Raw genomic sequence first — 24,601 nt, 5'->3', positions numbered from 1 at the left:
GCTTATTTAACTTATATGCAGAGTTTATCATGAGAAATGCTGGACTGGATGAAGCACAAGCTGGAATCAAGATTGAGAAATATCAACAACCTCAGATATGCAGATGACAGCACCCTTATGGCAGAAAATGAAGAAGAACTACAGAGTCTCTTGATGAAGGTGCAAGAGGAGAGTGAAAAAGCTGGCTTAAAACTCAACATGTAAAAACCTAAGATCATGGCATCCAGTCCCATCACTTCATGGCAAATAAATGGGAAAACAATGGAAACAGTGACAGAATTTATATTGGGGGGCTCCAAAATCACTACAGATGGTGACTGCAGCCATGAAATTAAAAGACACTTGCTCCTTGGAAGAAAAGCTATGACAGACCTAGACAGCATATTAAAAAACAGAGACATTACTCTAACACTAAAAGTCCATATAGTCAAATCTATGGTTTTTCTGGTAGTCATGTATGGATGTGAGAGTTGGACCATTAAGAAAGCTGAGCACCCAAGAATAGATGCTTCTGAACTGTGGTTCTGGAGAAGACTCTTGAGGGTCCCTTAGACTGCAAGGAGATAAAACTAGTCAATCCTAAAGGAAATCAATCCTGAATATTGATTGGAAGGACTGATGCCGAAGCTGGAGTGCCAATGCTTTGGCCACCTGATGCAAAGAACTGACTCATTGGAAAAGACCCTGGTGCTGGGAAAGACTGAAGGCAGGAGGAGAAGGTGACATCAGAGGATGAGATGGTTTGATGGCATCACTGACTTGATGGGCATGAGTTCGAGCAAGCTCCTGGAAGTGGTGAAGGACAAGGAGGCCTGAGATGCTGCAGTCCATGGGGTCGCAAAGAGCCGGACACAACTGAGTGACTGAACAACAGCAACACACACACATACATATTTTTAAACTGGTTCACTCTTAAAGAATACTCACTGGATGCTCACCTTTCTCTCCTTCTCCCCAAACACCCCACTTCCCACCGCACACACACTGCTCTAATTGCCATGGCCCACTGATTAGAGACTAACTTGAGGATATAGGACACACGCCGTGGAGCCAACCAGAGGCCTCCCGTGATAATCCGAGCTGAGAGGGACAAAGCCCTAGGCTCAAGCAGCATGGGGAGAAGGATGGGGTGCGGCCAGTGGAGGTTAAATATTCAGGGGATAAACTCAAGAGACAAAATTCTTGTTCCTCCTCTTCTGGGAGTGGATCATGCGTTGAGCTTGTCTGTGATAGCAACTGTTCCTGGCCTGAGATGTTCTCTTGAAGTGAGAGACCAGAGCCACCTTCCTTGGTTAAGAACACATGCCAGGGAGAATATTGTTTCCAGCTCTTAAAAATTTAGAGCTTCAATTTAAAAAAAAAGTCCTATACTTTGAGATGTTCCTGCATTAAGCAGATGACCACCCCTCCCCGCGAGTGAGCAGACCCAAAGGCTAGTGACACAGAACAGTCCTTCCTCTGATAGATGGAATCACACATTCCCATACAAATCCCTGGGTGCCTTCTGCCTCACTTATTTGTGGAGTTTTCCTCTTGTCTCTGCTCTCCCCTTTAACTTCATCTGTCTTATCTCCGACTTGCCTCTGAGTACCATAATGTGATCTTTTGCTCTCTTCCTGGCCTTGCAGGCGAACACTGCTGCCCCAGAGGAAACTTTGGCCTTGGATTTGTGGTGGACTTGCTGATGTCTTTGACCTTGACCTCACTCCTCTGAAGCAGGGCTTTCTGGAAATCTTGTCTAGGCTCTTATCTCCCCCATCCCTGCAGGGGTGTCAGAATGTCCCAGGGAATCATTCATCAAGGGCCCCATCCTGACACCAGCTCTTTAGAAGCTCTCGGTGCCTTGAGTGCATCGGGAGGTCCAGGCAGACCTCACCCAGTGGCTTTTATCCACAGACCCTTCCCAAAGCAGTGAACTGATTGATGACAAGAAGGAGAATTAAACATTTATGTGTGGAGACCAGAAAGGCAGGCACAGGAAGAAAAGAGTTTAAATGCATGGGCTTGTTGGAGGAACAGTATTCCATATAAGCACAGTGATTCCTATGAATAATGCCTGTTTCCTCTCATTATTACATGCCTGTAAGGAAAATCACCCTGATGTAATATCAGTCCTGGGCTGACAAATCATATTAGGAACTAGAGCTGCTTTTGCATCCAAAAAAACCATAAAAGACTTGGGATGTATTTCTCTTCCTTCAAGATGTGATAAAGTACTATTCTTTTCAGTCTGTTTCCTGACAGCTTCTCTTACCTTAACTCTGCAATGAATCTCTTCTCCCAGAAATAGTTGAGGCCCAGCCTCTTCACTTCAGAGAATACTTAGGGGGTTAGGGGAGGGAGGGTGACACCCCCTTGTCTTATTTAATGTGTATCATGATTGAGAGGGACAGCACTTATTCTGGGTGTGGTTGGAACTTCATCTAAATAGGGGCAAGAACTTCTAGCAATGTTAGAAACAAACCACATGCACTATCTTGGCAGGTAATGGAATTTCCTGTATCTGGAGGTTTTAAGAAAGTGTTGGGTAATTGCCTTGAAAGCAATGGAGGATTGAAGGTCATGGTGTAGATCCGTGTGATTTTCAAGGGCCCTTCAAAATCTAAGAAGCTAGGGGTTTCTTCCCCTTTTGCCATTTCCCAGCTTTCTCCCCATGATATTTTAGAATCAATGTTCTGTATTTTAGTCTCAAATCTGTTACAATGATGGTAGTTATCTTCATACAAGCTTGGCCAAGGGCACCATTAGGGAATACGATTCTTCCATAGAGTGGAACACTGTTTTTTCTTCAGACTTCAGAGGAAGTCCGAAAGTAGGTCTATGGGGTCGGATACCTAATTCTTCATGTTTTTCAAGTGGTTTAGAAAGGTTTCCTGCAGACGTAAGTGGCTGTATTATTCTAAGTAGAAAGGTAAGTTGCCTCCTTTTTATGATCAGTGAATTCTTAACTGTGAGAGGAACTTTGCTAGTGATGCCAGCATTCTCAACATACTAGTAAAGAGTGAGGACACCTTCAGATGTGTGGGTGCCCCTACCCTCCACTTTTTCTCACTGTCTGTTTCTGTCAGTCTGCCTCTCTTTCTGTCTCTGGTAAATTGTATCATCCTCCTGAATCAGTGATACAAGACCAGTTGTCATGAGTATCTCACGCAGGCCCAGGATGCTATGGGGAGGAGACAACCAGAGAACATGTAAGTTCTTGGGGAAGCATTTGGGATTAAGAGCCACACAATGCTTGAGTGCAGGCTTTGAAGTCTGTTAGATAAATGCTAATAGATCCTGTCTCAAGGATCTAGTTAAATTATTGTAGGATCTGTTGGCATCTATCAGTATTGACCTGCTAGAAGCAATATTATTACTAATATTATTTATTACTAATTACTAATATTACTAATATTAATTCCATTTTATTAATGAGGTATTCATTAATCCAGATTCAAAGCTTAGGTCAAACCAGAATTAAAACTTATTAACAGACTGTAAGTATTGATTTGCTATTAATTATTAAGATAGTAACTATCATAAAAAGCCACAAATGATAGTTTTTTTTCCCCCCAACTAAAGTGTCTGCTGGTTTTATGAGCTAGATAGAGAGGTGTGCTATTTCATAGAAACGGAACTTATGAAACTGACATAGAGAGAAGTAGAAAGGAGTCACGTATTTAGGAAAGCCAGTTTTTGAAGTTCAGTAATTCTTAGTGGTGGACATGTTAAGTTGACATGGTGACATAATTAGGTCTAAACGGCAAGGCTAAAATGGCTTCTTGTTGGTAGAATTTTCCTTTTACATATTTAGAATGTCAGAGGAGTTGGAAGATATTCAAGAGCTTAGCTCTCTCTGAATACAGATCCACATTTATGGGGTTAGTGTCACCATGGTCAGAGATGGCCTAGTGGTTTGAGGGATTCTGAGTAAGTAGTGAAAAAAGTGAGAGTGGTCACACACTATGCAGGAGGCATGCTGCTTGGGGCTTGTATATGTTCCCTTGTATTTTTACAACTTGAGAGGTAGATGCTGTTTTTGTGAGTTTTTTTTTTTCTGTTTTCAGGAAGCAACATATTTTAGAGCAGAGAATGTTCTCAGAATTGCTAGCTGTTTTGTGATATATCTGCGCTAAAACACTTCCTTTGCATATCCTTGTCTTGACCTTCAGGAGTTGGTCCATTCTAGCCAAAGTCTCAGTGGCTCCATGGCCTGTGAGTGATCTTGTCTCCTTTTATCCTTTGCACTTTAAGATAAACTGTATCATTCTTATCATATTGTGTGGACAAACAAAAACATCATAGAACTAATCATACTGCATTATAACTGTCAATTGCATGACTCTTCCCTTTTCATAAACCATGAACTTCCAGATGTTCAAGCTGGATTTAGAAAAGGCAGAGGAAGTAGAGATCAAATTGTCAACATCCACTGGATCATCGAAAAAGCAAGAGAGTTCCAGAAAACCGTCTACTACTGCTTTATTGACTATTCCAAAGCCTTTGTATGGATCACAGCAGACTGTGGAGAATTCTTCTAGAGATGGGAACACCAGACCACTTGACCTGCCTCCTGAGAAATCTGTATGCAGGTCAAGAAGCAACAGTTAGAACTGGACATGGAACAACAGACTAGTTTCAAATCAGGAAAGGGGTACGTCAAGGCTGTATATTGTCACCCTGCTTATTTAACTTATATGCAGAGTACATCATGACAAATGCTGGACTGGATGAAGCACAAGCTGAAATCAAGATTGCCAGGAGAAATATTAGTAGCCTCAGATATGCAGATGACACCACCCTTATGGCAGAAAGCGAAGAGAAACTAAAGAGCCTCTTGATGAAAGTGAAAGAGGAGAGTGAAAAGGTTGGCTTGAAACTCAACATTCAGAAAACTAACATCATGGCATCTGGTCCCATCACTTCATGGCAAATAGATGGGGAAACAGTGGAAACAATGACAGAATTGGGGCTCCAAAATCACTGCAGAGGATGATTGCAGCCATGAAATTAGAAAACACTTCCTCCTTGGAAGAAAAGTTATGACCAAACTAGACAGCTTATTAAAAAGCAGAGACATTACTTTTCCAACAAAGATCTGTCTAGTCAAAGCTATGGTTTTTCCAGTAGTCATGTATGGATGTGAGAGTTGGACTGTGAAGAAGGCTGAGTGTGAAGAATCGAAGCTTTTGAACTATGGTGTTGGAGAAAACTCTTGAGAGTCCCTTGGACTGCAAGGAGATCCAACCAGTCCATCCTAAAGGAAATCAATCCTGAATACTCATTAGAAGGACTGATGTTGAAGCTGAAGTTCCAATACTTTGGCCACCTGATGTGAAGAGCTAACTCATTAGAAAAGACCTTGATGCTGGGAAAGATTGAGGGCAGGAGGAGAAGAGAATGACAGAGGGTGAGATGGTTGGATGGCATCACCGACTCAATGGACATGAGTTTGAGCAAGCTCTGAGAGATGGTGGACAGGGAATCCTGATGTGCTGTAGTCCATGGGGTCACAAAGAGTCGGACACAACTGAGCGTAGGAGTACATGGTATTCCAGTCCACACCAGAGTAAAATGATCCTTTTGATTTGATTTAGAATCTTCTTTTAAGTAAGTGATTTCAGACTTAATGGAATGCTTCTCTGCCAAATTGTATGCATCATGCAAGAAATCAGAATAATTTATAAAATTTGATTCCAGCTCTAACCAGTAGTTTTCAACACAGTCAAACACGGGGGCATTTCCTGATGGTAATGAGTGTGGGTAAAGTGGGAAATCTGAATTTCTGTAACTGAGGCGTTCTCCAGCATAAGGTAGTATCACCCTTCTCGGAAACGACATAAGCATCTTTATTATGGGGGTCCCCTTGAGATATCAGCCCTTCTCACACACATGCATTATGGAGGGTCTACTCCATTCTGCTGTCAGGTGGGTTCCTGGTTAGCCATTTCAGTCTTTGTGAAAGCAACTCTTTGGTGTATGATCTCATACATAAATGGCTATTTATGCTGGGCTTTCCTCTACCTCAGCCCATCAGACCACACTCCTTAGAGACTTCTTTTAGGGTTTTAATGTATTATCTAAGCAGAAGTTATCACGTGGCAATGGAATTTTCCTCCACATGCTGCTGTCTGTCATAATATATAGTCTTCCCTTTACTCCATATTAAGCTACTCAGATACATATGACTGCATTCTATCAGCATCTGTCTTCCTTAAAAGAATTCTGTGACAAAGGATACTTTTGGGAGATAATTTTTATCCTTTTTTTTGGAAAATGTCTACAAATTAAAATGTGGATAACAGGATTGACTAGGAGCTTGTTTTCTTCTCTTCTCTTCCTGGAATGTCTAATCAATGAGACCACACTGAACATTTCTGTTCACGTAGAGATAACCCAGAGAGGTGGTGAGCGCTGCAGTCCTGGTGTTCGATCTTGACTCTAGATCCGGTTCTGACAGTGACTTGTATCTTACAGGCTTAATAAGTAGTAAGTGATGCTATCACTGTTGTCAGGCCAGTTCAAACCTTGGTGACATGACCGCGAGCCTCAGGCACTCTATACTACTCCTGTCTTAACATGCCGGCCCCTCAGTGATGATTTCTTCCACTTGGATGCTATTATGTGCAGTTGTAGTGGAGCTGAGGTCTTGGAACTCATGTTCTATATTGAAATGCACAAACTGGCTTATTGTCCTATGGCTTCTGCCTATCTCTTTAGTGTCAACTTTAACTTTTCCCTTCTCCTAGTTTGTATACCACCTTAGAGAACTACCTATAGACAGAATGATCTTAGACAATTTACTTAACTTCTCTGAGCCCCTCTGCCTCTAAGGTGGTATAGTATCCTCCTAGGGGTTGTTGGAAGACTAGTTGAATTCATACACAAAGGCACTTGCGAGCATTTCAGGTCTTTCCGCAGTGTGGAGTGACTGATTAGTTAGAGTCCAGGTGGGAGTAAACGGTACCAGAGGTGACGAGAGCCCAGAGAGCTGCAGTGGCAGAAATGACCACGCCTCACGGGTATCGGCAGCTTCACATTCCAGGCGTTTAGCCTCAACTCATACCCCTAGTCCTTGGGAGAACCCTGAGATGTAAGTATACTGATTTTAAGGAGGAGCAGCGTATATTAGAGAGAGAGAAGAATAAAACAAGACAAAAATCCCCATTTGGTTGGTAGAACCAGGATTTGATCACCATTTCTGTGAAGCAAAATACTAGTCTATTCTTAAAATAGTAAGGAAACAGAAAAATAACAGTTTGCGTTGTGTTCATTGCTTATAAAATGTTCTCAAACATTTTGTCTAATGTGCTTCCAAAACACATAGTAAAATCACAAAGAACCATATTTACAGTCTGATGCAAACAGGAGTATTATGATTTAGGGAGAAATAACTGAAAACTAGGGGAAATGGTTCACTTGTGCAATGAACTACCGAGCAGCCCTTCAAAAAATAGAGGAAGCCTATCTTGATGTTGGAAAACACGCTCTGCAGGTTTCAGTTGTTCTGTGATACAAGCAGCTTAGGGAGCAGCTCACATGGTGTGATGCTACCTTTATGAATGAGCACGCACTTTTCCACAATCAGAAAAATAATTTAACTATTTGAATTTGAACATCACAATTAACTGCTTTCCTCACACTGGCCAAAACGAAACCAAATCCCCCGTATGTTAGTTTCTAATGAGTGCTTCCTCTAACCTGTAAACTCTATGAGGGCCATGGCCATGCCTTTCTATCACTTTGTCCTAGCACTTAGCACACGGACTGGCATAGGGTGTTTCTTCAAAAGGAAAAGGTTTTGTTTGTCTGTTAATAATAGATGAGTGCATATATAATGTAAAGTGTAGTAGAAGCCTAGTCATTTAGAGCATCTCTCTTCAGTTTTCCCAGCTGTGAAACACCAGGTAAGAGTTTTTCATTTACTCATCTGCAGTTTTAATGGGAAATTTTGCTCATCTGATAATCCTTTCCTTTTAAAATTTCTTCTTAAAACAAATAAATAGAAATTTCCCATAGTCCTGGATTCCCGTCTACCCCTCATCACAGAGAGTAAGCTTTGCTCTTGCTATGCACAGAGGACAGAGCTGAAGGTCCCAGATTACTGGGGGCAAATGGTACCACATTCTCCCTTTGCTTCCTACTTGTGATGAGGGGGGTCCCTAGACACCCCCAATCATTGGGTTTCAGTGTTTATAGCCATCTTGCCCAACTGAACCTTTTTCTAGCTGTCTGCTAAGTCTCTTCTTTACCCACTCATTTGATCCATCTGCCACTTCCAAAGAGGTGAATGGACATTACTGTGACTAGTATTATACTTGGGTAGATTTATTATCAGATTATCAAACTAGGAAAAGTCCCTTCAAAGAGATGTGCAAAGATAGGAGCAAAAGAAGGGCGAGGTTTTTTACCCAAGGCAGCTCATGACAGTGGAACCCAGTGGAATTTATAGACTGGAAGTGCAGCAAGAGACCATAGCGGAACAGAGCAAACTAAAGAACACTGTTAATAAGAATATACACACTCACACACCACCAAATGATGGGAAGTATGAGAAAGGTTTGAAAATGTTGTGTGGGTTAAGCCAAGAGAAATCACTTAAAATGAAAATATGCAGCATATACCAGAGGAGTGTTTCTATCTGATGATGTCAGTAACAGACTTGGTAAATTAAAGCATACAGAATAAACAAAAAGAGTGAAGTGCAAGGAAAGCCTTTTGTGGCAAACTCTCTGTGGCAGACACACCCTTCTCCCCAGATCTATTTCGGATATGCCCAGCTTCCTAATGCAGAGATTTAAATACTGGTGTTCTGCTTTCATGTCCCACTCCATCCTTCTACAGGTTTCAAAGAAAGAAAGAAAAGACAATGTGGGAAGTCTGGACTTGAATTCTTCCAAGACACATATACATATATTTTTTCTTTTTCTTCTAAGACACTTGTAACATTCTTTGATTGTTTTCAATTCACTGTTTTTAAGATCCACACCATTTTTGCTCATGTTCAAAGCTTTGCAGAAATGACACACACGAGTGTTTTGGGTTTGCCTTGATTTCATTTGTGTTCAACTCTGCTAAGCTTGCAGATACCAGTTTGGGGACATTCACAGGGAATGCAATTGGCCACCAGGATTTTCACTGATCAAAGGGAACATGTTTAAACAATCCTCAATAGATTTACAAATTAGAGAACTCTCCACTTCAGGATTTCATTCTGAGAGAGCACTTCTTCCCTTTAATCGTATGCTTGCTCCTTCATTACTTCGATGCTCTCTATCGATGTTTAAATGCTGCAGCTGTTTTTTTCCCCGGTGTTTGTCTATTTTAGAGTAAACCATCAACTTGCCATTTCAATCTTCTAAAAAAATGCTTATGATTGACAAAACTTTATGAAACAGTAGCAAATTGGAAGAAAATTAATGCCCCGAATGGAGAAACAGCTAAGCAGTACTTGGAGAGAAATTTGCTATTGTGGGCTAACAGTGTAATTGGCTGGTTAAATATATTATAAACAGGTTCAGTTTTATACTCCCACCCCTCTCTCTTTTTTTCTTTCTGTTTTTTTTCCCCTGAGGCTTAGAGTTGTACAATTCCATGCCACTTGGTTTTGCAAGTTTTCTGAACTTTTTTTCCCCAAAATTGGAGACTTTTTTTTTGGTTCATTTAAAAACACATGCCTTGGATATAGAAGGTGCTACATGATAATCATCTTTGTAAATATGAATTGGCACAAAACCTTTAGCTTTGTTTCCCCACTAGAACTGAATGCCACATTAAACTAGCCAAGCAGGCCATAAATCTAGGTAAATTAGGTTTATGTACTCCTAATATTTGTGTATTTTAAATTGAGGCACAATTTACATGTAGTAAATGCAGATTTTAATGTAGAGTTGAGTGACTTCTGACCTGTTCAATACTGCAATATTGAAGGAAATCAGATTTTTAGAAAGTAGATTTAAAGCATTAGTTTTATAGGTCTTCATCCTCCCCACCCTCAAATGATATAGGAAAAAAAAAATCCCTAGTGAAGCATACTCCTTTAATTCTATGTAAAGAATCCATGATTCTAAATCTAAAATTAGCATTGTCCAGAAGACCTGGTTTTTCAAACAGCAGTTGGGTAAGTGAGGGAGGAGGGTTCAGGATGGGGAACACATGTATTCATTTTGATATTTGGCAAAACTAATACAGTTATGTAAAGTTTAAAAATAAAATAAAATTTAAAAAAATTAAAAAAAGAAAAAAAAAAAAAAGAAAATTCAGTGGGGTATGATGGCTAGGGTGAAAAATCAGACACTTTTTCCTGGACTGAAGTTTAAGTCACATAAGAGGTGCTGATTTTAGTCTTTCAGTAACTACCCATGGAGCTCCAGTTCACAGCTCTATGTTCTGAAATAGAACACTGCCATGAGACAGAGCTGGCAAATCATTTATGTACTTATTTGTTCATTTCTTTATTTCTTTTCTTTGGGTCTGCAGCAGCTAAATGCAGTTATAACTGCTAATTAAAATAGCTTTTAGACATTATACTTTTCAATTAAGATGCAATTCACTAAAACAATCAATTATAGGCTATTACAAAATCTCAAAGGTGACTTAAAATGCAATAGCACAAAACTAAGGAACCATATTTTGCTCAAGAGGGCCACCTTTATTTTGAAGTGTCAACTGGCAAACAGTGTACGGTCTCCCCAAAAGTGTGGTAATTACGTTCACTTCCTTCCATGGCTGATTAACATATTAAAATAAATTAAAAGGGTAATTTAGAACTATGCCTCTCAAGTTGCCCCTGTATGATTAAATCAGGGCCAAAGAATCATATTCTTTATGCCAACTTGCTGCAATTTTTTACTGCCCTTGAGATAAACACAAATTGGGAATAGCTACAATCAGCTTTTGAAAAAGAAGCGTGTGTTATTATGAAGGCTTGTCCTTATTTCTGGGCTACATGCTTAATTGCTCAGCTGGGTCCAACTCTTTGAGAGCCTATAGACTGTAGCCCACCCAGCTCCTCTGTCCATGTGATTTTTCAGGTGGGAATACTGGAGTGGGTTGCCATTTCCTTCTCCAGGAGATCTTCCTGATCCAAGGACTGAATGCACATCTCCTGTGTCTCCTACATTGGCAGATGGATTCTTCACCTGCTGAGCCATCAGGGAAGCCCAAATACTCCTGTATGTACCCAGATGTGGACATGTGCATCATTCTCGTGCATTCTTCTGACAGAAGCTCATAGTGGGAAATTTTTCATTAGGCAAGAGCTGTGGGTGTCATTAAAAAGAAACAAGATTAGTATTGACTGTGGGAAGCAAAGGTCAGAGAGGGGCCTGCCTTTCCCATTACTGCTGTTTTTTTTTTTTTTCATATGTATCTAATCATTTCAGGTCCCGGTGAGTCATTTGTGTGCGAAATTCCCGCTTTACGTGTGGTAATACATTACATCAAGTTCATCTCAAAGAATGTGCTTCGAAGGCTGTTCCAATTTTGCTGCCATAAATTTATTATTTAAAGAAAATGCTGTGACAAACAATATTTTAGTATCTTAAAAATGTAGGAGGGCTAACACAGAGGGCAAAGAAGGGAAGAGAAGATGAGCAATAACTTTCACAGGTTGTTCCTGGAGCGGGACTTCCCAGTGTGGCCAGAGAGCTCAAAAGTGGTGAAGGATCCAGAAACAACAGAGGATCTCAGAGGAGGAGAAGGCCTTTTTTCAGCACTGCTGTGCTCCGAGGGCAAGGTTTGTGGCCTTGGCCCCAGGAGGCGGGAGTTGCAGTACAAGGCTTGGCGCAGAGCCCATTTCCCCTCCGAGGTCGTGGCCAGGCTGCCAGAGCCTCTCACTTCCCCTCCTCCTTCCAGGCTCTCTGTCCAGAGATGCACACCCAATGGCCCTATGCCCACCTCTCACCTACCATGGCTGGTTATTTTCTCTGGTCACTTCCTAAATCCCCAAGGGATTAAAAACCCATGCAGTCTGCTGGAATGAATCCCTGGAGGGCAAGGGCAGCCTGTCTCCAGGCACTCTGCAGCCGCAGAGGCACCTTGGTGATGTCAGTCCCCCTGGGCCCCATCCTCCCAGTCGTACCCTTGAAAAGAATTCTACTCTCTCTGTGCTTCCGTGGCCTCACTTGCAAAAATCACAGCCCTGCCTCATGATGTCGGGACATGTCAACCAAGTGCTGCGTGCAGCATTCTTGGCAAGGGGCCTGCCACAGAGTGAGCCCTGAGTGTGTGACTTCTGTCTTCTCAATCTCCTCCAAAGCATCTCCCAGTATGTCTGTTATCTGCCATTTTTTAATGTTCTGCAGCTCCAGACAGTGTGTTAGGGCCATCAACACACCCTCAGAGAGGGAAACTGGTTTCCATTGCCTAAGTCTTAAGGGTTCTGATTCAGGAGGCATGTTATTCTCTGCCCTCAGGAACTTTGACAAACACACATTTTAACACAGGGGGAGAAATGTGTGTGTGTGATTAACATTCATATCTATACTATATCTATATTCATACCATCTCCCTTTCTTGTTCTAAACTTTTGAGAGACTAGATCTGAGATTTGCCTGTATATTTCACAGTGAGTGGAAAAGGACCCTAAGCATGGATTTTTGGGGAAACCAAGAATCCCAAATGAATTCTGCTACCTCCATGAGATGGAAGAGGGCTATATTCCCAGGGCTGGTGTTAACGTTCATGAATTGGATCATAAATGAATTAGATAGATGAATAACAAAATTAAAAAAAATAAAAGCCTTCTCTCCAATATGTGACATTACCTTCATCTTTCCAGTAAAAATATTTTATCTGAATACACAAATAAAATTCTCTGACATTTCAAAGTGTGACATGCAGAAGCTTCAAGAATCCTCCAGTACTTAAATACCTTTCTCACACATCTTATTCCCACTTCATAGAGGAGGGACAGGCTGGGAGAACAAATGTCAGCCTGGAGGAAACTGGCGGATCCAACTGGGGATTGAGATGATCTTTCTGGAATGCAGTCCATGTGACAACTGCTGCCCTGAGGAGTCTTTGCTCTATAAGGCTTAGTGCTAAGATTCTGGACCCCAGAATCAGTTAGGTGCTGGTTCTGACCCCAGTTTCCTCTTGCATCCATGCTGCTGCTGCTGCTGCTGCTAAGTTGCTTCAGTCGTGTCCGACTCTGCGACCCCATAGACGGCAGCCCACCAGGCTCCCCCGTCCCTGGGATTCTCCAGGCAAGAACACTGGAGTGGGTTGCCATTTCCTTCTCCAATGCATGAAAGTGAAAAAATAAAGTGAAGTCGCTCAGTCGTGTCTGACTCTTCGCGACCCCATGGACTGCAGCCTACCTGGCTCCTCCGTCCATGGGATTTTCCAGGCAAGAGTACTGGAGTGGGGTGCCATTGCCTTCTCCGCTTGCATCCATAGACTGTGCTAAGCCCTGCCACCCTTGAGGACTTTGTTTTTCCATCTGAAAAGCAGGAATGACATTGTTTGCTCCATGAGGCTTTTGCAAGTATGAGACTTGATAGCACTTGTGAAAGTGTGTTTTGCCAAGTTTGGCATGTGCTTCATGCCTTTAACAATTTCTGCCTTCACTTCTTTCCCTTGGGATGGTACTTTTGTTAAATAGAGTAAACCTTACCCCATTTCTCAGATTAGGATGCCCAGGCCACAGCTGCCGACAGCTTGTGTGAGTTTAAGTTTAATAAAGAGCCACATGGGAGATTTATCACCCGGATGTGACAAATGGGGCCTTTCTTTTTTCATTAGCTTGTGGCAGGCCATATATTGAAATTATAATCTGTGATCTCTCTTGATAACCTTTAAGCTATTGATCCTTATAATTTTCTTAAATGAATATTCCATCTGTAGGACATGTGCCTGCCAATTTCAGAGATCAATATAATCCTTTTTGGTGGTCATTGCAGGAACTTGTAATTTTATCCCTCAAACAGATGCTTGAGTCAGAGGGAAGCAATTCATTCTGTCCAGTGCAAACACACCTCAGCATTCTTGTTGGGGAATACAACAAGCTCAGAGAGGCATTAAAGAGTCTCTAAAGAGCATTTCTTAGTGGGACGGATTCTACACTCAATGGGGAATTTGAGTCAGTCATTTGTAAGATCACTGAACATTCTTTTATTACTTTAATCACCTTCGATGTGTCAGACTTGGTACTGAGCACAGTAACTAGAGTTGGAGCTACCTAGGATGTATACGCACACACACTTTTGTGTATTATGTGTGTACACACACATATGTATACATAGATGTCTATATTTCTATAATAGAATCATTGATTTGCAGAGATGACATGCACATACATAACTACTAAATGACCAAATGTATTATATTTCCAAAGGGAGAGACAGCTAATAAACTATGAAAATCTAGAAAAGAAACCGTGTCCACATTGGCTAGATCAGAGATGACTTCATAGATTGTAAAGTTTGGGAGGAATGTGGATAAACACATCAGGATGCAGCGGGTACTGAAGAAAGAAGGAAGTTTAAGTGCAAAATGTGACTATGACATGGAGGGCAGACTGGGTTCAGTATAAACTGAGAACAGGGGCTTGTCTCCCTTATCTTTGTTTCCTGACACCTTTCAGCAGCACATGGTAGGTGCTCATTAATGTTTTGTTGAGTGAGAGTAGCTGTGGCTAGACTAAACAAGGTTAGGCATGATTTTCTTTATAATAATATAAATGTTATTGCTCTGGTCCCTGGGAAATTTAGAACAAGAAGGAGAGAGACAGATAATGGCTATGGCTATGGGTAACGGGTAAAGGTATAGATATAATTATGGATATGGCTGTGGATATCAATCACATACACATTTCTCCCCTGTGCTAAAATGTGGGCTTGTCAAAGTTCATAAATATTGTGCTAATGGTTGACCTTAGACATATATGGTATTTGAATAACAAAGATGACTTCGGTTCATTTAAAATGTGGTGCAAAGTTGAACTGTATCTTGTAGGGGGGACACTGCCAGGAAGGTCTATCTGCTTCAGCAGGAAAAAAGCCCCTTTCTGAGCCATAAGTCTGATGTGTGGTTTGCAGTGCAGTGATTTGGAAGAGTCTTCATTTATTTCTGGCTGTCCTTCAAATTTGTAAAGGCCTTGGTGCTGAAAGAGGCTGAGATTCTCTAAGGCTGACCCCATCAGAATTCATCAGTGAGCACAGAGCAAGTCCCTGAAACAACGTGCCATCTGGTGTGCTCAAGACGTACACAGCCTGGAGGCAGGGTGAAGGGTGGCACCCTCACGGGCACTCAGCATTTGACCTGCGTTCCCATAAATGTGTGCATTGGCGGCAGCTTCATCTTTGGAGCTGTTCATGTCCTCGTTGAAGAAAAGAATTTGAAGGAAGGCATGATAAAGAGGTGGAAGGCACAAAGGAATGGAGAAAAAGTCTTTCAGTGGGGGACTTCCTTGAAGGTCCGGTGGCTAAGACTTCATGCTCCCGATGCCTGGGTTCTACTCCTGGTCAGGGAACTAGATCCCATATGCTGCAACAATGCGTTCTCATGCTGCAACTAAAGATCGAAGACCCTGACTGTGGCAACTGAGACCTGGCACAGTCAAATAAGTGAATAAATATTAAAAAAAAAAACAGTCTTTCAGTAGTAAGTAAAAGAAATTTAACTCAAACTAACCTAGGGCAAGGGGTGGGGTGGGGGTTGGAAAGAGGAGAGTGGGAGGGGAGGGGTGGGGAAGATTTACTTTCTTACATAAAGAGAAAGTCTGAGGTTCAGAGCTAAATGTCTCCAGTGACTTTAGGACTATTGTCATCTTCCTCTCTTTTCTCCAGTTCTCTTCTCCTTCTTGGTCTCTCTTTCTACATGTCTTAGCTTTAATTTTCTCGGTAGATGGCCCTTTGTCTTTCCTTCCCTAGTCAGGCATCCTCCGTGTAGCTGGACAAGAGAGTCCCAGGCATAGCCAACTCCAGGTTTTCACTGGCTTATTCTTCTGAGCCTGAAGGAGATGGAGAGCTTAACTTGTCTATGCACAGTCCTGACTGGCGACACACCCATCGCTATGCAGTCATTGTGGCCACTGGGCTGGGGCAGTGGCCCCAGACCTGCTCACATGTGTGCACGCAGAAGGATGGAGTACTGTGATTGGGATACCTGCGGGCTAAGTCGCTTCAGCTGTGTCTGACTCTTTATGACCCTATGGACTGTGGCCTGCTAGGCTCCTCTGTCCACGGGATTCCCCAGGAAAGAATACTGGAGACTGTTGCCATACCTTTCCCGATCCAGGGATCAAACATGAGTTTCTTATGTCTCTTGCAATGGAAGCAGATTCTTTACCACTAGTGACACTTGTGATTGGCAGCAGCAGCAGAAGAAAGATGCGCTCCAAAAAGGATGTTTTGGAGTGCGAGGATGGAGTGGGAGGAGGATGTTACTAAACACAAGATGAGGAGTCTGCCTTTTCAGAAATGTAGAAAAGAAGTGAAAAAACTAGTGAAATGGAAAAACTTTTTCAGAGTCCTTGCTAATTTGATAAGGGCAGCGAGTTAGAACAGAACAAAGAAAGTACAGCTCTGGGCATTGCCACCATATTCCAGCATGTGGCAGAGTGGCCTGATTCTGCAACAAAGCGAAACTAGAACCTCTTGAAATGCTGAAGCTTATACTCAATATTAACTATTAACTCTTTTAAAAATTTTAGCCACACTTAATGGATACAACTTTTGAAACAGGCATAGTCTTGTGTTCATTAAATAAATTGTAATAATGATGATGACAATGTTCTCAGGTCAAAAATATACCATGAAATGGGCTTAATCATAAGGCCTGAGCGTTCTCAAATTATATGGTGGTCCGAAGGAAGGATACAGAGAAATCCGGCTAAGTAGGATCAGAGTTGAGGGAACTGACTCGGTTCTTAAGAGTGACACTCAAAATAAAATACTGAACATCAACTCTATGCTGAATCTTGTTCTTTTTATATTAAGCTCTCATTCAATCCTTCAGAGCTTCCACCAGCAAGCGGCTGTTATCACTTCTGAAGAGAAGACTGAAATACAAAGATTTTCTTGTACCAAGTCCAAGATTGATTAGGTTAAAACCTCCTTTGCCACAAACAAAGAAAAGCCAACAGCAGGAGCACACAATGTCAGGACATATCACTCCAATGCAGTTAGCATTATGAGGACAGGAAGACAAAGCACTTTAGGAACACAAAGGAGTAAGCACAAAATGTTGCTGGTCTTGAAGGCGATAGGTTATTAGCTGGAGTGAGCAGACAAAAAGGAAAGCTACACATTGAGAATGACACTGCAAAGGCCCAGGTTCTTACAGTCAGATATTCCATTGTGAGCATCTGACCCCAAAGGCACTTGGGAAACGCACATTGGAGGCCTCAATCAATGAATGAATATTTATTCATTCAGCATTTTTTACTTATACGCCTTCATCATTAATTCACATGATATTATATCTGCTTCAGTCTTTGAGGAATTGAACAAATCAATATGTTCCTCATCTCATTTCCACAAAGCTTTCTACAAGAATGAAGTTGAGAGAGAGAGAGAGAGTGTGTGTGTGCATGTGTGGTGGGGGGGGCTCATTCCTGCTGCCCTCTTCCCATTCCTGCCCCTAGATAGCTCTTCCTAGGGGGGCTGTAAATCTCTGCCTCTGCACCCAAATCCTGGTGTCTGACAAACAAAAACTTCCCGTGAATTATAATTTGAATTTTTTTTCAATATAGGGCAGTCAGAATGAAGCTTTGTGGTGGCTGCTTAATTTGGAGGGCATTAATTTTAGCCCTGCAAAGGACCAGTGGCATGAAAACAATTAGGATCTTTTGTCAAGTTAATTAAATTTTACTAAGTGTAGTAATCTCAGTGGGCTTCGTACACCAGAGGTAAAACTAATTAAAACGCAAATTCTTCCTAGTCTAATAAGGAGTTCTAACTTGGGTAGCTGAGGAATGTTGTGCATACTGAGAGATATTCAAACCTAATTTATAATAAGATGAGGGCAAACCCTTAAATGGCTCAGTTCTGTTGAAGGCTCACTTGAGGATGCCAATAAATATGTTAAATTGTAGGCGGCCACTTAAAGAAAGGATGGCGGATTGGAAAACCTTGCCAGGCTCAGGAGAAAAAGGGATCCTGCTTGGACAAGTTAGGATGGGGAAGCCAGTGAAAATGATGTATCCGGGTTGTATCTAAAAAGTGCTATTTTCTCCCCAGGTTCCTTTTCTTCATTAAATTCTCCCAGGGCAGGCTGAGCTAATGGCAGTTGCTTCTCCTGTAGTATTCTTTTCTTAGAAAGCTACATAGAGCAAAAATGTTTAGTTCACAAGGATTCAAATCAGCAGTTGATCCACACCGCGACTCCTATTGCATTGACAGCCCCATTTTCAAGATGAGGCCATTGAAAACACTGTTCCAGAAATTAGCAGAGTATTAAGGTGGCAATCCAAAATGGCTCAGTCTTAGACCTTTCTTTAGGAAAAAAACAACAACAATTTCTACCTCCCGCCAAATGTGTATGAATATTTGCGGTTGAGAAATTTAAAATGACTGTTGAATCACAATGGGCAAGCTCCACATAAACTTGGGCACACTTCAGTTGACATGCTATTACTCTCCCATTGATTGAAAGTGGCATACACCTGCTGACACTTTCCTCATTTCACACCCTGTGGTCTGGCTCTGGACCTGATACCCCGCCGACTATGGCACGTGCTGCCAGTATCCTTCTAATCACCAAGTCTAATGGCATTTCTTGGTTGCTACTACCTTCAACCAGATTGGATCATTTGTCACCTTGACCACCTCATCTCTCCTACCCATGCTGTTCTGTGATGCTGCTATAAATGCAGCAGGACCTGCTGGGACCAGGATAAAGTCTCTTTCTTGCCTAGTTTTGCTCAGTGGGTACACTAGGATCTGCCTGAAAATGACAAGTGAATGCCATCTTAATTGATATCTACAATAATACTGGAATATTTCCTTGTCCTACATTATTTTCATATTTGCATTATGTAAGTAATGCCTGCTCATTATAGAATAAATAGGAAGAACAAGAAAAATAAAAGGAAAAGAAAAGTTGTGTATAGCCAAGTTCCAACTTTATTATTTCTTTTTTTTTGTTTTTGTTTTTTAAATTTTATTTTATTTTTAAACTTTACATAATTGTATTAGTTTCTTTCTCTCTCTCTCTCTTGCTTTTTTTTTTTTTCTGTTTTTTTTCCTTCATGGTCTTAAATCAGTGCATGTATCTATAATCATCTTTGTCATGTAACACTGTAGCCTGAACATTTTTCCATGTCACTGAAAGTATTACAAGAAATTCAGTAAAGTGGGAAAAATACAGATTTTTTTTCATTCAGCACATCTGGTTTGAATCACAGCTTTACGTAATCATGTAATGTTAAGCAAGACAACGTGTTTTTTGTTTGGTTTTACTCTAGGTTCTTTGTAAACTGGGTATGATAATAACCATATTTCTTAAATATCTTGATAATGGGAATGAAAATGGCTAACGTTTAAAATTGTCTAGCTGTGTGGTTGGTATTCTTATTATTTGGAATAAGCGTCTGATGATTCACAATATTTCATCATGTAGACATCACATGGTTTACTAGAATTAGCCCCTATTTTAAAATTTTTAATTTCTTCACTGGTGTCTCATATCAGTAATTCTAGAAGGAATATGCTCATATCTTTATTAATAAAATTTTCTACATAGATGACACCACCCTTATGGCAGAAAGCGAAGAGGAACTAAAAAGCCTCTTGGTGAAAGTGAAAGAGGAGAGTGAAAAAGTTGGTTTAAAGCTCAACATTCAGAAAACGAGGATCATGGTATCTGGTTCCATCACGTCATGGGAAATGGATGGGGAAACAGTGGAAACTGTGTCATACTTTATTTTTTTGGGCTCCAAAATCACTTCAGATGGTGATTGCAGCCATGAAATTAAAAGACGCTTACTCCTTGGAAGAAAAGTTCTGACCAACCTAGATAGCATATTGAAAAGCAGAGACATTACTTTGCCAACAAAGGTCCATCTAGTCAAGGTTATGGTTTTTCCAGTGTTCATGTATGGACGTGAGAGTTGGACTGTGAAGAAAGCTGAGCGCCGAAGAATTGATGCTTTTCAACTGTGGTGTTGCAGAAGACTCTTGAGAGTCCCTTGGACTGCAAGGAGATCCAACCAGTCCATTCTAGAGGAGATCAGTCCTAGGTGTTCTTTGGAAGGAATGATGCTAAAGCTGAAACTCCAGTACTTTGGCCACCTCATGTGAAGAGTTGACTCACTGGAAAAGACTCAGATGCTGGGAGGGATTGGGGGCAGGAGGAGAAGGGGACAACAGAGGATGAGATGGCTGGATGGCATCACCGACTTGATGGACGTGAGTTTGAGTGAACTCTGGGAGATGGTGATGGACAGGGAGGCCTGGCGTGCTGCAATTCATGGGGTCGCAAAGAGTAGGACATGACTGAGCCACTGAACTGAATTGAACGGAACACAGAGATATATACGTTCCTCCCTAGAAAGTTTGCACCAGTATCTCCTCTTGCCAGTTGTCATGAGAGGGTTCTTCTCCTCTTAGTGTGTCTGGCTGCCTTGGTGGCTTCAGCAGGAAGAGGGAGGGCCCTCTAGCATCATATGGCCTCACCAGAAGTCTCTACTGAATGCTTCTGCCCCAGACTCATAAACAGTTACCTCAACCAAGGCTGACTTACCAGCCTATATCTTTTAAGGAAATAACCACTTTTTACAAGTTTCTACCAGTATTCTGATTAACTGCTTCCAGTTCTTGAGTATCACTTCTCTGTCATGATTCTATAAGGAGGCCAAACGTTCTGCGCTGGATACTCATCAGTTATTCTATTCACCAAATAGGACCAAGCTGCAATGTCCCAAACACTGTCCTCATTTCTGGGGCTACAAGATAAATATGAAAAGTATTTTCCTTTGAAAAACTCACAATTTGATTCGGTGGGATCCACAGACATTGGCTCATCATTGATGATGTTCTGAAGTGACATGTGATAGGGTGGGAAGACATGAGGGGAAAGGGAAGAAAGATGATGAACAGAAGTGCTTCTCATGTGAGCTGGGTCTTTGATATTGAGGATAAATTTAATATTGTGTAGACTGGGAAACCCAGCATTGGAAACAGTCTATATGGGAGGCCATGATGGATAATGAATCTCCTACTGTATGTGTGGCTGGATTGGACCTGGATTAGAGGAGACAGGATGGGAGATGAGGCTGAATCAATGGGGGAAATCATAAGGACAGGCTCAAATGCCATTCCAGAGAATCTGAATTGTATCATCTATGTGGTGGAGGATTGCTGCAGATTTTGACAGAATTTGGTTTGTCAATCAATGGCTCAAATTTACTGAGATATTTCTCTGAACCAGGATTATTGTAGTGAAGATAAAAGATTCAGTTCACTCATCTAAAGCTAAAAGGAGAGTGCTTCTGTCTGTTCTAACTTACAGTTTGTTGGCAGAATCATGTGGTTCACCATAAAATAAGCAAAACTAAGCTATGTATAAAGTAACATTTTCTTCCAAGAGTGTAACACAAAGCGAGATTCCTATGGGGACTGCCATCATAGGTTTTCAATAATTGCAGGGCAATAAGCTAATTACTGTGTTTTATCTTCTTCCTTCATAGAGTTCCAAGCTGAGTGAGTAAACTTGAGAAATTAATTTAGGGCCATGAACAAACAAAACCACCAATAGAAGTGACATATTAGGGTGCTCAAGCTTTGGATGTTAAACTCAGCTTTCCTTTTCAAATCCAAAGGCTCTTTATGCATGCTCATGGGTTACCAGGAAAGCTAGTGTCGAAAACCTCATTCAGAGTCAGAGATCTAATACCATCAACATTTCTACAATACAGACATTCTAATTCTTGCTCTGTGACCTTGGCAAATCACTTGGTCTCTCTCAGACTCAGTTCCCCCTTTGGCTTTGATGATTTGGATTCAATTCCAGGGTGCAATATTCAACCCATTAGCCACTGTAGACTTTCTAATCCTGGGTGCGCTGATGAGTGTAGTTATTTTAAATCCTATTGATCCAGTGCCTCTTTTTATAACACATGTTTTATAATACTCCCTTTGTCGTCCTGAAATGCAATTCATAAATAATATAGATTATCTACATAAATTCTATAAAATTGGTACAATGCCCTAATCATAATACAGAAGAGAAATTAAAGATGATAGATAGATTATAATAAAGTAATAACTATTCCCTATAAGTATTACTGTGATAATATTAATAACTTTTTCCCATAAGTTAAGTTATAATGTGTGACATGACATTATAGAAGATAATGAAGTAGTAAGATACCTACATCCATACATAAAATCACCATGAATGGAATAGCCAAAAATGCAGACTGAACAGATATATCATATGGGCAGTATAGACATCAGTAGAGGGTATTTCTGTAACTAATATGACTTCCCCAAAGGTAAATAAGTCTTTGTAATATTTTTATTTTAATGGAAGTATAATTGACTTGGTAAGATCTTAAAAATCTACCTTCCCAATTTACACAGAAGTTGTATTTCTGAAAAATTCAGTGCATTTTAAAGCAATGAGATAAACTCTATATGTTTACACAAGAAATGGACTAGAATCTAGGTACATATGATTATAAAGAGGTTTCAATATACCTAATTTACCTGGGGGACTTTCAAAAGTCATACAGAATGCATGATAATTTTTCATTGTACAAGACTGTTTCTCTTACACCACCCCCCCATTCAAATACCAGTATCCCCCCATCCTCATCATCATTAAAACACACATTCTGTGGTGATTCCTTGGTGGCGTGCCACCTGTCTGATGTCTTATTTGAATTGCTTAAATCATTACTTCTGAGGTTGAGTATCCTGAATTACATAATGTTAACCATTCTGAAGGGTTTTTGACTTACAGGAAACTGGTTTGTGTAAGACCTGAAATTATGGGCTGAATTGTGCCTCCCAGAATTTCTATATCGCAGCCCTAACCTCCAGACGGAGAAGGCAATGGCAACCCACTCCAGTACTCTTGCCTGGAAAATCCCATGGGTGGAGGAGCCTGGTAGGCTGCAGTCCATGGGGTCACTAAGAGTCGGAAATGACTGAGTGACTTCACTTTCACTTTTCACTTTCATGCCTTGGATAAGGAAATGGCAATCCACTCCAGTGTTCTTGCCTGGAGAATCCCAGGGATGGGGGAGCCTGGTGGGCTGCCATCTATGGGGTCACACAGGGTCGGACACGACTGAAGCGACTTAGTAGCAGCAGTAGCAGCAACCTCCAGTACCTCATAATGTGATTATATTTGGAGAAAGGGTAGTTAAAGAGGTAATTAAGATAAACTGAGGTCATATGGGTAGTCCTAATCTAATATGACCAGTGTTCTTATAAAAAGAGAAGCTTAGGACGCACATACACACAGAAGATGCAGAGAGAGGAAACCTATCTACAAGGTAAGGAGAGAGGTCTCAGAATAAATCAACCCTGACAACACCTTGATCTCTACAGTATCCAGAGAAAATGGATGAAAATTAATTTCGGTTGTTAAAGCCACTCAGTCTGTAGTACTGCATACATTGTTATTGTGGTCCTTGCAACCTTATACACCCATTTTTCTACTACTAGGATTACCATTGCAACTACAGTTATTTCTACTACTCTGTACTGCTACTGTTATTCCATTGTCCCAATCAGTAATATCTGTTGAACTTTAATGGTATTATTTTTACAGTACTGATTAGTCCACATAGCAAGCAGATAAACAAATTAAGCCTGTGCATGGACTACTCAGTTACTAGGTAACAAAATGGGCTTTAGACCCCAAAACAACCTGACTCCAAAGCCCGTGTTCTTTACTTCTGTGCTGCATTTTTCCTCATATACAGGTGAATCATAAGGTACATGAAATGTATATGAAATATTTGGAACTCAAGTTTGAAACCCTGGGGCCACTCTTGGGGATTACACCTGTGAGCATTCTGTTTGTGAAGAGTTTGTTCAGAGAACTTGGTCAACTTTGCAACAGATAATCCTGAGATGGCAGACATTTATCAATCATTTCTGATATATTGGGAGCAATGTTGTATAATATTTAAGAATGCTGATTTCAAGGTCAAGTTGCCTTTCATCAAACCCCAGTTCTGTCATTTATATAAACCAATTCTCAATCTCTCTGAGGCTCAGTTTCCCCATCTGTAAAGTGATAGTTCCTATCTCATTGGGTTATTTTGTATCTAAAGTGAATTAGTTTATATAAAGAGCTTAGAAGAGTGTTACAAAATAAGGGGTCACTATAAGCCACTCGGGACTCAATGTAAGCCATCTCCTAAGTTCTTATAGGAACTGATAGAATTTTGCTTTCCCTAAAATTCAAGTCACAGATCAGAATGGTTTTGCAATTATCTCAACTTCACCCAGTTGGTAAATGGAAGATTTGTGTGATTCCTCAGCCTTGTTCTTTCCAAATTCTCTACTCCTTTTCTCAAATATTTTCAAAGTTCTTCTTCATGTTATGAAGAAATAACACTGTCCCTCCCCTTCCCCCACCCTACAAATAACCTCTATTCTTTCTGCTAAATAATATGCCTAGTTTTTCATGGCAGGGTGAGATATAATATCAAGCC

The sequence above is a fragment of the Bubalus kerabau genome, chromosome 17 (assembly GCF_029407905.1).
Source record: "Bubalus kerabau isolate K-KA32 ecotype Philippines breed swamp buffalo chromosome 17, PCC_UOA_SB_1v2, whole genome shotgun sequence".
Taxonomy (NCBI): domain Eukaryota; kingdom Metazoa; phylum Chordata; class Mammalia; order Artiodactyla; family Bovidae; genus Bubalus; species Bubalus kerabau.
This window is presented reverse-complemented; position numbering follows the sequence as displayed.